Raw genomic sequence first — 6,063 nt, 5'->3', positions numbered from 1 at the left:
GTGTTCCTGAAGCAATATCATAAAAGGAATTTGAGAATGCAAGGCCAGTTGAACAAGTTAACCCTTCAGCCCCTTTCTAACTTGAGCTGTTGTGATTGCTCCTGTCCTCGGCTAGCCTGAGAAAGCTCAAGAGGAAGACCTTGGGGCCACCATTTCCCACGTTCACGTTCACACACACCCTCTCTCCATCAAGCATCTTATTAGACTATCTGTTTGAGCACAGGCTAAATAAGTGTCCTCAAATAAGAGATGGTGAATAATGGCAGCAAGTCCCTGTCTTGTTCCCTTACAGTAAAGCCAGTAGAGATTAAAGGGAAGATTTGCCCTCCCTCGAACCTCAGGTAATGAGATGACTACCTGTATTCAAATCAAAGACAGACTCATGCATTCCTTTCTTTCTAATGGCTCAATTTCCAGAGTAGATATTGTGTACTCTGCTGCATGCTGTGAGGTATGTAAGAAAAGTGGCATGTGGCCTGGCATCTCAGTTACTTATCACCCACCCCACCCCCCCAGAGCCAGGGGGCAGTTTCAAATGTGTTCAATTGCCCAAGATCTAAAAATTAAAAATAGTAATTTAAATGTCCCAGATCAGAGAATCATATTTTCTTCTCTTCTTTCCATTTGTTGCTTTTGAGTCTCGCCACAACCACAATATCAGGTACACAGCAGGCCTCTAAAACTCAATATTGCTCTTGCTGTTAGTTCCATTCATTCAAGAAAAGCTTGTTGAGCATCAACTATGTGCTAGCGCTATACTAGGTTCTTCATATACACTATTTAATTTATGTCAATAGCAATCCAATGCAATGAGAAAAAATGAAGCTCAAAGATTTTGAATTATTTACTGGAGGTTGCAGAGTTAGGGATTGGCCCAACTCCAAACCCAGGTTTTTTTGGTTAGCCCTGCCACCCTAATCAAAACAGTCTTTTAAATGAAGGCGACCTTTGTATCCACCAAGATAATGAAGCCCGAGATTCTCACCACCCCTGCTTTCTTATGTGTTAATCAAGATTCCAATGTTTTGAAAGAGTTTAATTGCCTGGCTGAATTTATTTAGAGATAATATTTCTCTGCTTCTGGAAAAATATTTGAAACTCCCAACCCAGGTCTTCGCTCAGCATGAGACAATCAGATTTATCACAGAATCCATAATGATCCTAGCATAAGCAGCTGACATTTTACCAAGGCATGGCTTTTCTGAAATATGGGAAATTGTTCTAAGTTCCTCATCATCCTGGTCTTACCCCCCAGAGATTTTTAAGGGAGACATTTAATACAATCAACGTAGTGTTTTAAGGAGGTTCTATTCTGAGGATATTAATATAAAAGGAGACCAGTGTTAGGCCCCCTGTTGATGCCCCACTTCTCCCAGCCCACGCCATGTTAACCTAGCAAGGAGAAAGACATGGAAGAGGGGATGCAGAAGGGCGGGGCTGAGAGAGAGGAGATGGCCTTGAATTCAGTAGGTCCCAAAGCATATAAAGGAGAGTGGCAGGCAGCACCAAGCATCCTGCTGTTTGACAATGCTGCCACCTTCTGGCATATATTGGAAATTTACTAGAAGGTATTACTAGTCACTGTCATTTTACAGATAACCCACAAAGATGTGATCTGAGATACGAATAAAGTTTTTTTAAATTACCTCCAAGGTGTTCTTGGCATCTATTTAAACTGGAATTAAATACACTTACTTTCCAAGCTCTTGTCTTTTAAAGTATTCCATACTATGCCTGGACAATTAGAGAAACTTCCTTGATGTTGTACTTACCTCCATGCAGGCTCCCTTCCAATCCAGTCCCTCCTCCCATCTACCCCCTACCTCTAGCAGCCAGAGTCTCCATGACTTAATTTCACTTGGAATAAATTCAAATGTGTTTCTCTGGCCCAGGAAGGATCCCAAACTGGTAGCCTGCAAGCCCAGTTACAGCAGCTCAGCTTTTATATATATATCCAGAATAGTGTTTTAAATGGCTGTAGTGGGATACCCCCATGTCTCAGTCTTCCAACAACTTCCCACCCACAACCAATACACAGACACATACACACACACACACACACACCCCTATTCACATACTTATTTACGCACTTGGCCCCCTGAAGTCAAGAAAGTTTACTTGGAAGTTTACATTCATCCAGAACCTCAGAATGTGACCTTATTTGGAAATACAGCCCTTGCAGATGTATTTGGCTAAAAAGAGGTCATACTGGATTAGAGTGAGCCCCAAATCCATGACTTACAATGGACATATAAGGACATATGACTTACGTCCTTGTAAGAAAAGACAATCTTTTTCTCAAGATGGTGGATTAAAGGCTTTTAGTGTGTGCTCAGCCACTTGGAAACAGCAAGGCAGTGCATAAGGATCAACTCTGTGAGCTTAATTCAAGAAGGAAAATGGGAATCCACCAGAATTGCGAAGGACATTCCAAATCCCGGGGAGGAGAACACCGGCCAACAGCCCCCATGACAGAGTACGGCTGATCAAAGTGAGCGAAGCCTCAGTACGTGAGAGAGGCAGAGAACCCCGCTCTGTAAGTCACCTTTCCATGGGGATCCGAGAAAGACAGGCCGAGGGAGAGCACTTTGTTTCTCTCAAGCTGTGGAACTACCCTGGGGAGAGGTTTGAAGCCACCGTGAAGGAATGTGAATGGGAAAAGTCACAGACATATTCCCAGACTCAGGACTGAGATCAGGATGCCATTTTTAATCTAGGTGCATGCAAAGTCACCCATCCTTTGCTGACCAGTAGCATGACTGCACAGGCATTTTAGTCTTGAGTAAGAGATTGGAGTACCTGCTCTGGAGTGGGGTAGGAGCCTCCACAGTCAGAACTGTGGAAAGTGCCTCAGCAGTAGGTGCTAGAATTATTTTCTCCCCCATCACAGGTCTGGGGCAAGAGGAAAGCTGCTACAGCTGCAGTTTTATGTGGGCAGCAAGACTTCAGCCAAGGCTATCTTGGCAACCTGGAACCTGCCTGCATGTGCCATTGCTGGGTGCCCAGACTGCTCCTCTGAGATCATGGTGTAGCAGGGCCCTCTCCACTCCACCCGAGACAGAAGCCCAGGCATTCAGAGCACATTTGGCCTGGACCAGCAGCCTAAGCTGCCCCATCCCTCCTGGACATAGACTATGGTGCAACGGGGTCCTCACTGCTCTACGCCCAGGCAGATCTCCAGGCATTCAGAGCACCTGCTCGCCCAGATCAGCAGCCTGAGTCTCCTCACCCCTCTTGTGCAGAGATCTTGGTGCAGGGGGCCCTCTCTCCTCCACACTCAGACAGATCTCCAGCTATTTGGAACACCCACTCAACTTGATAAGCAGCCTGACCTGCCCTACTGTTTCTGTGCAGAGATCCTGGTGCAGAGGAGTCCTCTCTGCTACACACCAGGCGGATCTCCAGGCATCTGGAACATCCACTCTCCTGGATTAGAGTTCAGGCTGCCCCCCATCACCATACAGAGAACAGGGGACTGAGGAAGTTTTCCAGCTCTACACCTAGGCACATCTCTGGGTGCTTGGTGGTCACCCACTGGATTCTCCCTCAGCACAGGTGCTTGTGCCTGCCATCACAGGACCTGTAGGCGTACCCCCTATGAGCACCACCTCCCCCCAGGGGCTGAGCAGGGAGCTCAGGCCACTATGCATTCCACGAATCAGTTCATTGTCTATGGCAACAGAGCTTCTGCCCATAAACAAGGATCAAGTATATACCCAGCCACACTGGCTGCACCAGCTCTTACCTATAAGCACCATCTACTGGCTTGTAGATCAAACTGCACAGTGTGATATAAAACTTGCTGAGGGCGCTGCCTGGTGACTCTGGCCCCACAGGGGCCGTTGGCCCAGCCCCCCGGACCCCTGAGCTGCGGTAGCCTGCCGCTGGAGAGGCTGTTCGCCTGGGGCGGGCCCTTGCAGACCTTTCTCAAGCGCCAGGTGGGGTCTGAAGCCCATTTGAAGGTCAGGAGGCATGAGTTGTTGGCGGTGGTCAAGCTGCTGAACAAGAAGGAACAGGAGCTGCAGGAGACCGAGCACTTGCTGTATGATGAGGATGAATATTTAAGGAAACTTGCAGAGAATGAAATAACTCTGTGTTATAAAAAGAAATAACCAGTTGAAGCTTCAGAAGAAACAGATGAAAATGATTTGATCCTGGAAGTAACTGCAGGAGTTGGAGGTCAGGAGGCAATGTTGTTTACTTCAGAGATGTTTGATACGTATCAGCCATACACTGCATTTAAAAGATGGTATTGTGAAACCCTGGAATATTTTCCAAGTGAAATAGGTGGCGTCAGACATGCATCTGCCAGCACTGGGGGTTCAGAAGCCTATAGGCCATGAAATTTGAAGGACGTGTGCGCAGAGTACAAAGAGTGCCAAAGACAGAAAAGCAAGGCCTCATCCATACTAGCACCATGACTGTAAGCAGTATTGCCCCAGCCTACTGAGATTAATCGGGTGATTAATCTGAAAGATTTGAGAATCGACACTAAGCAAGCCAGTGGAGCTCGGGGGGCAGCATGTAAATACCACAGACAGTGCTGTCCGGCTAGTTCATCTTCCAACAGGAAGAAGAAAAGGGATGAGAAGGAAAAGGAGTATTCCTTGAAAATAAGTAAAGAAGATTTTTCTATTAAAACTTTTTAATTCTTGTAACACTATTCAGGTGTTTCTGAATGTCAGCAAGAGAGATCTCAACTGAAAAATAAAGAGCTGACTATGAAAAAGTTATGTGTAAAACTATACAACATGTATCTAGAAGAAGAAATGAATAAAAAACACAGTGCTAGAAAAATTCAGATTGGAAGTAAAGGAAGATCAGAGAAAATAAGAACCTATAATTTTCCACAGAACCAGGTCTCAGATCACAGAATAAGCAAGTCACTGCATGATCTTGAAACTTTTATGCAAGGAGATTATCTACTGGATGAACTTGTTTGGTCATTGAAGAAGTATGCTGATTATGAATCTTTAGTAGAAATTATTTCCCAAAAAGTTTAAGTTGATTTTTTATTCATACGCTTTTGTAGCTTAGAAAAATTCTACTGCAGCACATCCACGTAATGTAAAAATACCATTATTCTCTTAAAAAACATGAGTTAACACAGTTGGAGGTAATATGCATATTCTGAAGTCATAGATAATTTACACAGATCTCTTTCAATGCATTAGTAAAAACCATACAATATACAGATGGTCCTTGATTTACATTGTGGTTAATTCCCAATAAACCCATCACAAGTCAAAAATACCTTTAACATTAGCAACACCGCAGTCTCCTACTTAATGACAGCTTGACTTAACAATTTTCCAACTTTACCGTGGTGTGAAAGATGTATGATTCGTAAGTCCTAAGGAGCTCCTCGGCTTGAAATGGGTTTACATCCTGATAAACCCATCATAAAGTCAAAAAAAAACCTAAAACCATCATAAGCTGGTGGCCACCTGTTATCATGATATAGTGGTAAGTCTTGGACGCTTCTTTACAATAAGTAGACAAAGGAAAATCATCCTTTGTCCTGTTCTATGTAAATATTTAATGAATGATCCAAAATTCAGTTTAAATCTTTATTATGAAAAACTTTAAACCTAAAGTAGTAGAAATATGACAGTAAATATTATATCCTAATATCCAGTCAGGAGACAGAAACCATACCATTAACTTGGACAGGGATAATTTTAATATAAAAAACTTTTAACTGATCATGGTATTAGCTATTAAGAGGGATAAAAGAGAGCTATAATGTCGCAGGACTGAGAGTACTCAAGGAAGGAACATCCTTGGAAGGGGCTCCCCTTCCCCATAGTGAAGTCAGACCTAATGGAAAGAGTGTGGCTACTCACTGCTCAGTGATAGGGAAGTTCCCTGCCTTGCCCTGGGCCAGAGCTGGTGGGCAGCTGGTGGCTCAGGTTTGGAAGCAAACAACCTCACACCCTCGGGACTGGTAAGCCAGAAGCCTCCTGCTAGGGTGTGAACAAAACTTGCACAGGAACTCTCAGTAGATGTTTGTGTTTGTCAAGGTTCTCCAGAGAAACTCCCTTAAAAGGATTGGCTTGTGTG

At 44.2% G+C, this 6,063-nt stretch overlaps 1 pseudogene; it reads left to right on the top strand.

Moving 5' to 3' along the window:
* Positions 1 to 4,119: 4,119 nt before the first annotated feature.
* On the top strand, positions 4,120 to 5,003 carry LOC105492842 (peptide chain release factor 1-like, mitochondrial; annotated as a pseudogene).
* Positions 5,004 to 6,063: the final 1,060 nt, after the last annotated feature.

The sequence above is a fragment of the Macaca nemestrina genome, chromosome 8, assembly GCF_043159975.1.
Source record: "Macaca nemestrina isolate mMacNem1 chromosome 8, mMacNem.hap1, whole genome shotgun sequence".
Lineage (NCBI taxonomy): Eukaryota > Metazoa > Chordata > Mammalia > Primates > Cercopithecidae > Macaca > Macaca nemestrina.
This window is presented reverse-complemented; position numbering and strand designations above follow the sequence as displayed.